Consider the following 12474-nt stretch of genomic DNA (forward strand, 5'->3'; position numbering starts at 1 on the left):
GTCAAATCATCTTTTAAAATCTGTAGCTCATTTTTTTCTTCTTCTTCCCTCTTTTAACTGTAAAATGCCATCCTTGGGGAGTCCACCGCTTCCATCACAAATCACAACAGTATGGTACCTTGGCGTGGCATTAAAATTCATGTTGTGGTAGAACAAGGACCATGTGTGATGGGACGTTACATATAGGAATCGGAAAGTGTGGGCAGAGAAGACCAAAGGATCCATGATACCATTATATTTGAGAGAGTGCAATTGAAATTTATGTCACTTATATGACAAGAACCCATAAGACAGAGTGCACGTAATAGGATTTATTCTTAAATGTAATCCATATGGGAGGTGGTATTAATAACTGAAAGGACCGTGGCCTATTGAATCACAGCTGATGTGGGCTTTTATGAAATGAATGTTGCTCAAGGCAAGCACTTTCCCCAAGGTCTAGTCTACTTTGAGTAGACGGGTAGACCTTGACTTACAATAGTCAGTTGAGTGACTGTTCAAAGTTACAACGGCACTGAAAAAGTGACTTATGACCGTTTTTCACGCTTATGACAGCTGCAGCCATCCCTATGGTCACACGATCAAAATTCAGATGCTTTGCAACTGGTTCATAATAATAATAATAAAGTTGGAAGGGACCTTGGAGATCATCTAGTCCAGCCCCCTGCTCAGGCAGGAAACCCTATACCATTACAGACAAATGGCTGTCCAGTCTCTTCTTAACAACTTCCAGTGTTGGAATATTCACAGCTTCTGGAGGCAGGTTGTTCCACCGATTGATTGTTCTCACTGTTCAGAAGTTTCTCCTTAGTTCTAGGTTGCTTCTCTCCTTGATTAGTTTCCATCCGTTGCTTCTTGTCCTGCTTTCAGGTGCTTTGGAGAATAGCTTGGCTCCCTCTTCTTTGTGGAAACCCCTGAGATAATAGAACACTGCTATCATGTCACCCCTTGTCCTTCTCTTCATTAAACTAGACATACCCAATTCCAGCAACTGTTCTTCCTATGTTTTAGCCTCCAGTCCTCTGATCATCTCTGTTGTTCTTCTCTGTACCCTTTCTAGAGTCTCAACATCTTTTTTACATCATGGTGACCAAAACTGGATGCAGTATTCCAAGTGTGGCCTTACCAAGGTCTTGTAAAGTGGTATTAACACTTCTTGTGATCTTAATTCTATCCCTCTGTTAATGCAGCTTAGCACTATGTTGGTTTTTTTGGCAGCTGCAGCACACGGCTGGCTCATGTTTTTATTGAAAAGTTTTAACATACAATTTTTCCCTTAAAAAAAAAATCCCCCCTCCCCCTCCCTTCTCCCTCCCCCCCTTCCTCTCCCCCCTCCACCCTCCTCCCCCCTCCCCCCCCTGACTTCCCAGAGCTAAATACAAGGTATATAAAAAAACAATCATAAACAACCATATACTAACAATCATAAACTCTAAAATCTATCACTCTCTAGCTTATATAGGATAAAACAAACCTTAGTAGTATTAAATATATATAATAATAATAATAATAATAATAATAATAATAATAATAATAATAATAATAATAATAATAATAATAATATAGAAAAAGAAACAAAGAAAGAAAACTTATTCAAATATGAAACTTCTTAACCCTATACTTATTCTGGATAAACTCAAACCATTTTCTCCCTTCCATAATATAACATTCTTGCAAGTAATCTTTCAGATAGGCCAAAATCTTCGCCATTTCAACCAGATCGGAAACCTTTAAAGTCCACTCTTCTATAGTCGGCAGTTCCTCTTTCCAGTACTAACCTATCAAAAGTCTTACTGCCGTAGTTAAATTCAACAACAACTTGGTGTATTCCACCAGACTTTTATCCAAAAAGCCTTAGCCTTTTCACAAGTCCACCATATATGAAAATATATTGCGTCTTCATCACTGCACCTCCAACTTTTAGACTAATAATTCAGATACATACTTAGCTTTTTAAAATCTAAATACCATCTATAAAACGTTTTGTAAAAATTCTCTCTTAGATTTCAAATTTGTGTAAATTTTACATTCCTCACCCAAATCTTTTCCCACCTCCCACTACTTGGCTGTAAGTACGTTGTGAAAGTTCCATAGGCTTCTGCTGATCTTGTTCTTTTATCTTTTTTGATCGTTTTAAAGCAGCACGCGTCACCCTCTGTTCTCTGGGATCATCCAAAGGTGTTATATCTTGATCTCCTCCAGCACCATTCTCCTCTGTCTGTCCATCTTCAGCCTCTTGATGTTCTCCTTCTCCAGATCCCTTTGCAGCTTCCAGAAGTGTTAATGGGGTTGCTTTTAAAACATTATTGTAAAAATCACGTGCTTGCATCACAGTAACCAGACGGTACCTTTTACCTTCATGCATCACCATCAACCCAGCTGGGATCTCCCATCTGAACCTTATATCTCGTTGCTTGAGCTCTTGCACAAGAAATGTAAAATCCTTCCTTCTCCTTAAAATCTTTGGAGGAATTTCTTTTAGAACCAGAACTTCTTGACCAGCAATCACAACTTTAGTATCATAGGCAGCTCGTATAACTTCATCTCTAATTTCCCTTTTTGCAAAATAGACCACCACATCTCTAGGCAACTTTCTCTGTCTAGCAATCCATGAGTTCACACGAAACACTTTATCCATGCCTCCTTTTATTTCAGATGCAGGCTGGTTCAATACCACTTCGAGAGCCTCAGAAACCAGCTGCTTTAGATCTTCCTTAATATTCTCCTTTAAACCTCTGATTCTAATGGCAAACTGCATCTGGAAATATTGAGCAAGACTCAATTCTCTATCCAATTTATCTCTTAAATCTTCATTCTCCAATACTTTAGCTTCTAATATAGCATTCTTTTGAGTCAAATCTTCCACTTTTTCCTCCAAATCTTCCACACATTCAGCCACTTTATACACTGAAGACAAAATGTCTACCTTCATCACACTGAACTTCTGTTCCATCCTCTCCTCCATTCTCTCCTCCAACTTCTTCAATTTCTCCTCCATCTGTGCAAATTTATCACCCATTGCTTCCAAAATTACCTGAGCATGTTTTTCCAGAGCATCTCGTAAGTCCTTCGGTGTCAATACATCAGGAGGATGCAACGCCTGTAATGAAGATTGTTGCACCGGAGAAGTCCCAGCACTCCGAAGAGTTTTAGGGGGAGGTTTAGCCGCCATCTTTTACTTTCAATTGTGACGCACTTTCACTTTAAGTTTAAAAAAACCATCAAGCTCGAGAGTAAAATAAAATAATCCTCTTCACCTTTTCCTCTTGTACCGCTCTGCCTGCTCTTATTGCTCCATAGTCCTTCCTTCAAGCAGGGGTGGTCGCAGACGCCTGGCTCCGCTCCATGAAGTCAGGAGCAGAGGCGCTGGCCAGCTGGGAGCGACCCAGGCTACGGGGGAGTTCGATCCTTCGGCCGCCCAAGCTGCAAGCTCAGGCGGCCCCGGAGAACTCGACCCCTACCTGGGGCCTCACCCCCTCCTCTTCTCCCGAGGAGGGGGCTTCAAATTCACCCGAACAGCTGATCGGCGCTGTTTCGGGCGAAAATCACACAGCTGAGCTGCGGGCAGCCCGGGAAGGCTGTCTCCGGCGCCGCGGAGACACCGGAAGTCCCACGGCTGGCTCATGTTTAAGGGATTGTCCACTAGGACAATATTTATGATGGCTGCCGTGATCCCCTTTTGCAACCTTCTGACTAGCAAATTCAATAGATAAACCAGGTTCACTTCACAACCGTGTTATTAACTTAACAACTGCAGTGATTCCCTTAACAACTGTGGCAAAAAAAGACGTAAAATGAGGCGAAACTCACTTAACAAATGTCTCTCACTGCGCAACATCAATTTTGGGCTCAACTGTGATCATAGGTCAAAGGCTATCTTATTAATATAAAATAATATAGAATATGTAGAATGCTTTATTGGCCAAGGCAGGGGTAGGCAATCTTGGCTCTTTTATGACTTGTGGACTTCAACTCCCAGAATTCCTGAGCCAGCCATGCTGAGGGGAAAGGGAGAGGTTTCCAAGCTGAGCCATGCTGGCTCAGGAATTCTGGGAGTTGAAGTTCATGAGTCATAAAAGAGCCAAGGTTGCCTACCCCTGGATAAGTGTGTTTTGACACACAAGGAATTTGTCTCCGGTACAGAAGCTCTCAGTGTACATACAAGCAACAGGAGATAAATCGTGATCATAATCATCATTAAAAAATATTCCTCATCAATCATAAAATACACCACTTAGTGATAGTCATGGGATACTAAATAAGCAACAACATAAATCATACTAGGATGCCACATAAAACCATTCATATAAATTGTAAGATACAAGCAACTAAGCCAAAGTCGTGAGAAGATAAGGAGACAGGCAACAGGAAAGATGAGAAGAATTATAGTAATACAGCCTTACTAAGTAGTTTTGATATGAGATGAAGAGCTAGCTCTGTGGAAAAAGTTGTAAATGCTAGAAAAGATGGAAGGAATGAGAAGAGGAGGAGACCAAAGAAGAGCTTGAACCCAGGTTCTGCACTCAACACTCTTGGTCTAACAGCATCTTAATCACAACATCACACTGTATATAAGCTAGTATGGTATTGCCGTTGAGATGTAGCCCTTGGCTCACCTTAGCTGTTATATATGTACGGAAGCCAACGCGGGGAAGATACATTGAGATTTATTACATTTAATTTCCCGGATGTCTAGATGTGACCATCGTATTGAAAAGGTCTTCCAAAATGACTCTGTAAACACTCTCGGGGACTTCTGAATTCAGACAGACCAACATCTAAAACAAGATGGCTGGGGAATTTTGGGAGTCGAAGTCCACACGTTCCAGTTGCCAAGGTTAAGGAACACTCATCGAGAACCACACAGCAGGGAATGTGCTATTTACGGATGGTAGCAATACCAAATGATAGTAGATTAGCTCATCAACTGGAAAAAGATGGTAAAAGATTGTTTCTGAACAAGACAAAATAGTATAATAATGTATCAGTAAAGCCAAAGGTAGAAATTGATTTCTTTTATCCAAGTCAAAGTTAATGCCCCCTTTCGAAGTTACTGAAATTGAATCCAGTTAAACGTACAAGTATTCCTGAGCTGTTGAAATAAAACTTATTTCTAAAGATGTACGAGGCATCGTACATCTCATTAATAAAAATAGGAAGTTAAAGAGGTACAGAAAGCAAGTAGTACAAGAAAATGAATTCAAACGCAAAGAAACACAGAGAGGCAGGCACGCCGAAATAATAATTCATTCTAAATAGGGTAATAAAAATTCAGCAAATATTCTGCTAGGTTAAAAGAGGTTTCAAAACCCCGTTCTCCCTTCCTTTTGTGACATTTCTGCTTGACCAGAACAGCTCATAATGCTGGACTGACGTCAACAGACAATCAAACGCAAATCTGCAATTTTATGCGCAGACGTCCACAACTGAGGTTGTGTTTATTTAATAAACCAAATTCTTGATCTTGCTTCTCAGACTTTTATTAAGTTAGGAAAGGTATACGATCTTTTTTTTTCTTGCATTTCATTATTCTTTTACATACACATAACCGTACATTTATATTGAATGAAGTCTAACTTAAGGCTGTATTGAATATTTGATATTCCCTTAAAGAATTAATATCAATCCCTGCAGCCTTGTACATTGGAACAATATCATATCATATAAATCAGACTCTAAATTATAAACTTTGGGGGGGGGGGAAAGTATCTTGAAATCATTCATAAGTGCCAGGCTGAGCTTCACTATCAATGTTAGGCCAATTTTTTAATTATTGCACTCAAATACCATCTGATCTGTAGGTCCACTGAATTACTTTTTGTGGCAGTTCAAAAATAGAATGAGTAACTATGGAGGCATTTTAGGGCAGACTTCTTGACTGGCTGCAGGTTTCATCTTGTGTTATGCTGAGCCTCTTATGTCAAAGCTCTCTGGTAATCAGAATAACAAAATTGGAAGGGACCTTGGAGGTCTTCTAGTCCAACCTCCTGTTCAAGCAGGAGACTTATACCATTTCAGACAAGTGGCTATCCAACCTCTTCTTCAAAATGTCCAGTGTTGGAGCAGCCACAACGTCTGGAGGCGAGTTGTTCCACTGAGTAACTGTTCTCACTGTCGGGAAATTTCTCCTTAGTTCTAGGCTGGATCTCTTCTTGATTAGTTTCCATCCGTTGCTTCTTGTCCAGCCTTCAGGTGCTTTGGAGAAGAGGTTGGTCAACGTTGGGTGCACCGTCGGAGGCCACAAAGGGCTAGGTTCAGGATCTGTCATCCTGGAGTTGTCTCTCTCTATGTGATCGCCTAAAGTTAATACTGACTTCATGATGGATGATCAATGAACTAGTCAATCAATGGATGAAAAAATAATGGCTATTATGCTCATTACAGATCCTAGAATTATCTGGAATGCTGTATTTCACCTTCCTTCCTTCCTTCCTTCCTTCCTTCCTTCCTTCCTTCCTTCCTTCCTTCCTTCCTTCCTTCCTTCCTTCCTTCCTTCCTTCCTCTCCTAGCAATCAGGATTAAACATTCCATGCTGATGCTCATTGTTCATCTTCCTTTATAAGCGCCTATTTGTTTCATTGGCTATATAATTAGTTTAAATTACTTGGGGAGTCCTAGAAGAAAATCTATACTTTCTATATTGCTGTTGTAAATCCACCAACGCCGCAGATCAGAAAATGACTGATAACACCTTTCCAGACTAACAAATGTGATTAAAAATGGGTAAGCTTGCATTAATCACCATTCATTTCATCAGACGTGTATCTCATTTCGTGAGATGCAATGGAGTGATTAGCTTAATGTAGGATTTATATTGGGATGAGTTATCAAGTATGGCAGGAGAATACATATTATTCATATGATACCAGTTGCCTCTTGAAAAAGCACCTTTGGGACCACCATCTAAGACCCAAAGCAAAATTAAAAAATGGAAAGGATTTTTAGTCTCAAAATTCTTGTGAAAGATTGCTGGAAGTATCTTGTGATTTCCCCTTTCACGCTTGACAAAAGGATGACATCCCAAGAGTTCTGCAAGTTCTCTTTTGCTTTCTAAACATTAACATCTTTTTTGGGGAAGGAACTTAATTGCCTTAGTCTGTTTTTGCACAGAATTAAGTTGGCAAAACTTAAATGTTTTGCTGCAGAAAAAAAGTTCTTTAACTATTAATTCCATGGATTTGTGAAATGAGTGGACACTTATAAGGAACGGTCGCTGGGATTGGGTGTGTCTAGTCTAACGAAGAGAAGGACAAGGGGGGACATGATAGCAATCTTCCAATATCTCAGGGGCTACCCCAAAGAAGAGGGAGTCAAGCTATTCTCCAAAGCACCTGAAAGCAGGACAAGAAGCAATGGATGGAAACTAATCAAGGAGACAAGAAACCTAGAACTAAGGAGAAACTTCCTGACAGTTAGAACAATTAACCAGTGGAACAACCCGCCTCCAGAAGTTGTGAATGCTCCAACACTGGAAGTTTTTAAGAAGAGACTGGACTGCCATTTGTCTGAAATGGCACAGGGTCTTCTGCCATGAGCAGGCAGTTGGATTACAACAGGGGTCCCCAACTTGTGGCCCATGGCCCACTAGCGGGCTGTGGGGGGATTGCAACTGAGCTGTGTGCACACATGCATGCATGCCCATCTTCACTTGCCCGAGAAGCGGGCAACCTTGTGCACTCCATTTGTATACGCGGCCAGCGCTTGTGCATGCTGCTGGCCAGTGGTGGGATTCACTTGTAAGCTTGTAAGCCGCCCTGAGTCTTTGGAGAAGGGCGGGATATAAATGGAATTAAAATAAATAAATAAAATAAATATGGGAGCAACCTAAAACAAAAATGTTAGTGAAAAATATTACCGAAAAACCAAAAAAAAAGAATTGATGGGAAAGTTAGAGATACAGATTGTAAAGAAGGTAAAATATTTGGGGATTCACCCGACGGCAAGATGTACAACAATTAAAGAAGATAACTATTACAAATTGAAAAGACAAATCAAAGTAGATTTGGATAAATGGAAAAAGGTACAACTATCATTAATGGGCAGGATTGCAATAATCAAAATGAAAATATTACCACGATTGTTGTTTTTGTTTTCAACAATACCAATAAGATTGGAAAAGAAATATTTTGAGGGGCTAAATAAAATATACTGCTCAAAAAAATAAAGGGAACACAAGATAAGACATCCTACTATTAAATACAGTACATTGTGTTCCCTTTATTTTTTTTGAGCAGTATGATTTTGAAATATATTTGGCAGGGGGAAAAAGGCAAGGATTAAATTAAAAATGTTATAGGATGCAAGACTCAGAGGTGGGTTTAGCTTACCTAATTGGGAATTATATTACCAGGCTGCAGTAATGTCATGGATGAGAGAATGGATTTTACTGAGGAATACTAGATTATTGACATTAGAGAGACATGATTTACAGTTGGGATGGCATTCGTTTATATCAGGGGTCTTCAAACTTGGCCCTTGTATGATTTGTGGACTTCAACTCCCAGAATTCCTCAGTCAGGCACGCTGGCTGAGGAATTCTGGGAGTTGAAGTCCACAAGTCATAAAAGGGCCAAGTTTGAAGACCCCTGGTTTATATGGTATGGGAAAAATAGAATACACAGCTATTTCCAGAGACATCATATCAGGAATTCTTTATTGATGGCTTGGGAGAAAATAAAGAGGAAGCATCACTTGAGGATTCCAGATTGGCTCTCAATGATGGAAGCATTAATACACCCCTATATGTTTAATATGAGAAACATTATAAGATATAAAGACCTACTAACAAATACAGGGAAGCTGAAAACCAAACAACAATTAGAGGAACAAGGAATAAAGATGGATTGGTACATGAGAACGCAAATACAATCTAGATATGAAAAAGATGCTAAAATAGATGGTTTTAATTTGGGGAGAAGAGAGTTAGATGAAATACTTATGGGAACTGAAGAAAAATGGATTAAAAATATATAGCTACTTATTATATAGGGAATTAGAGGAGCAGCAAGTTAAGGAGTCAATGATAATATGGTCAAGAAATTTTGGATATACGATTGAATTAGATAGATGGCAGCAATTGTGGGAAAGAAACTATAAACCGACAGTGGTGACAGCGTATAAAGAAAATATGTGCAAGATGTTCTACAGATGGCATATGTCTCCAGAAAAACTAGCTAAAATGTTTAAGGACAGATCTATGAAATGTTGGAAATGCCATCAAATACCAGGCTCTTTCTATCATATGTGGTGGACATGTGCAGAAGCTAAAATCTATTGGAACATAATCAAGTTATGGATAGAAAAGATGATACAACAACGTATAGAATTAAGACCAGAAATATTCCTGTTGGGTATTTTACCAGAGAAATATAGTAAAGAGAACACATACTTGATTATTCGTATAACCACTGCAGCTAGGATTGTGTTTGCACAAAACTGGAAGGCCCTGAAAGCTCCTCCAGAAGAAGAGGTGATCGGGAAAATAATGGAATGTGCGGAAATGAATAGATTAACAATGATAATTAAAGATAAGAACAGAGTCAGAGTATTATGAAATTTGGGGAAAATTTTACGAGTGGGTGAAAAAGAGAATATGCTTAAAAGACGGCTAACACTAATTTAGATGGAAGAAAAATGAGGAGATAAGGATATTATCATAGCTAATACAGACATTGAAAATCCAAGGAGAGGAGCTGCTCGGACATCACGCCTGAATTGTATCGGAAGAGGGATGGGAGGGAAGAAAGGAGAGAAGAGAGGGAAGAGGGGAGAGGAGGGGGAAGGAAGTAGGAAGGTTGGAGGGAAAGAGGAGGAGAAGTGGGGAGAAACGGGAGGGGAGCGGTGAGGGGAAAGAGGAGAGGAGAGGAAGAAGAGGGAAGTAGGAAAGAAAAGAGAAAAGGAGAAAGAAAGTAGAGAAGAGGGAAGAGAGAGAAGGAGGGTGGATACGGTGAAAGGGGAAATGGACGAGCAGCACCCAAACTTACGTGTATGTATCTATGCATGGCGATATATAATACCTACAGCACTACTGATATAAGAGCCTTGGTGGAGCAGTGGGCTAATGCCTCCTTAAGTAACACCAGCTGCCTGCAATTATTGCAGGTTCGAGTCCCACCAGGCTCAAGGTTGACTCAGCCTTCCATCCTTCCCAGGTAGGTAAAATGAGGACCCAGATTGTTGGGGGCAATTAAGCTGACTTTGTAATAATGCCGCTTGGTGTGTGTGTGTGAAAGCCCTAATAATAAACAGGCATATACACAGAATGAAGGCTATTGCTAAGCTTGTAAGCCGCCCTGAGTCTTCGGAGAAGGGCGGGATATAAATGGAAGAAAAATAAAAATTAAAAAATTAAAAAATGACAAATGTTAAATACCTGAAAAAATGTTTATATTTCATTGGTTAGTTTGTGGTATGTTAAAGGAACTGTGAAAAATAAAAGTTTTTAAAAAAATTGAACGACCGGTTTTCTGTGTGGATGCCATTTCCAGAAGTCCATTCAGGGCCTGGGCAACAAAACGTTAGCTACCGGTTCTGCCGAACTGGTGTGAACCGGCTGAATCCCACCAGTGGTGCTGGCGCAAATAGAACTGCGTGTGTCTGTGTCCGCTTGCTGGCCGCTCACGTGGATCCATCCCCTTCCCACCTACCCACCCCCACCGGTCCACAAAGCTGGAAATGTTGAAGAACTCCAAGATCCTTCTGGCCCTATGTTCTCTATGATACATAATAATAATAATAATAATAATAATAATAATAATAATAATAATAAGAAGAAGAAGAAGAAGAAGAAGAAGAAGAAGAAGAAGAAGAAGAAGAAGAAGAAGAAGAAGTAGTTGGAAGGGATGTTGGAGGTCATCTAGTCCAACCCCCTGCTAAGGCAGGAAACTCTCTACCATTTCAGACAAATGGCTGTCCAGTCTCTTCTTAAAAACCTCCAGTGTTGGAGCATTCACCACCTCTGGAGGCAGGTTGTTCCACTGATTAATTGTTCTCACTGTCAGGAAGTTTCTCCTTAGTTCTAGGTTGCTTCTCTCCTTGACTAGTTTCCATCCGTTGCTTCTTGTCCTGCCTTCAGGTGCTTTGGAGAATAGCTTGACTCCCTCTTCTTTGGGGCAGCCCCTGAGATATTGGAAGGCTGCTATCATGTCCCCCCTCGTCCTTCTCTTCATTAAACTACGCATACCCAATTCCAGCAACCGTTCCTTATATGTTTTAGCCTCCAGTCCCCCAATCATCTTTGTTGCTCTTCTCTGTACTCTTTCTAGAGTCTCGACTTCTTGCCTCAAAGCAGTGTTCAGCAATAAAACCAGCTTATGCTTGTCGTGTTGTCCTCCTTCAGGAAAAAGCACACCACAGTAAAAAGTACAGACTTCATTTTCTTATGGTATCAACATGAATTTCAAACAATCCAAAAGCTTATTTTTCTTCCTTTTTTTAAGCTAAATCTCTCTCTCTCTCTCTCTCTCTCTCTCTCTCTCTCTCTCTTAAATGTATGTTTGGTGCAACCTATTCCAAGCAAATCCTAAATTACCATACCTGAAATATGTCAATCGTCCACACGAAAGGAAGATGGGTTCAGCTTGGATCAAAATGGCTATATTTGAATTGGAGAGAAATGCAGAAAGACAGCTGTAAGGGCTCTTTGTTAATTTCTTACTTGGGGGTGGGGGTTACTTTCTTTCCTCTGCAGAAATAATTAAGGTTCCCAGCACTTTTTCTACTCTTGTGGCTATGGAATCCTCTCCATCTCCTCTGAAAACGTCAGGCTGATCCCTGCCTTTGAATTTCGCAATCGGTCTTTTCTGTCATCAGCTTGCTAATTGGCAGCTGGGGAAATCCCAGAAGTAAGAATCAGAGGTAATTTGCTCGAACAAGATTCCCTTTCTACTTTGGAAGCATCTTCACCTCATTCTCAGAGATGTAAATAATCAATCCATTAGTGACCGGAGGGATTTCTTCATTGCTGTAGAAGGTCCCATTCGTAGAGACGTTACTCTACTATCACCTGCTTTTAACAGAATAAACAAAATAATGGAAGGGACCTTTGGAGGTCTTCTAGTCCAGGGGTCACCAGCCCCCCCCCCAGTCTGTGGACTAGTATCAGCCCACAGCATGCCAGCAACCGGTCCACACAAACAAGCAAGGCCCCATCCAGGCAGCACACAAAACCACACATTCTCTGGTGCACGGAAAAACCTCTTTCCACGGAACCAGTCCCTGGTGCCCAAAAGGTTGGGGACCTCTGTTCTAGTCCAACCCCTTGCTCAAGCAGGAGGCCCCATCCCATTTCAGACAAGTGGCTGTCCAATCTATTTCCTGAAAACCTCCAACTTCTGAAGGCAAGCCTGGTTAACTATTCTCACTGTTAGAAAAATTCTCCTCAGTTCCAGGTTGGATCACTCCTTGATAGGTTTCCATCCTGGATAAGTTTCCGTGCGTCTTTTTCTTCCTTTCTAATGCTTTGGAAAATAGGTT

This window comes from Vipera ursinii (assembly GCF_947247035.1).
Source record: "Vipera ursinii genome assembly, chromosome: 6".
NCBI classification, from domain to species: domain Eukaryota; kingdom Metazoa; phylum Chordata; class Lepidosauria; order Squamata; family Viperidae; genus Vipera; species Vipera ursinii.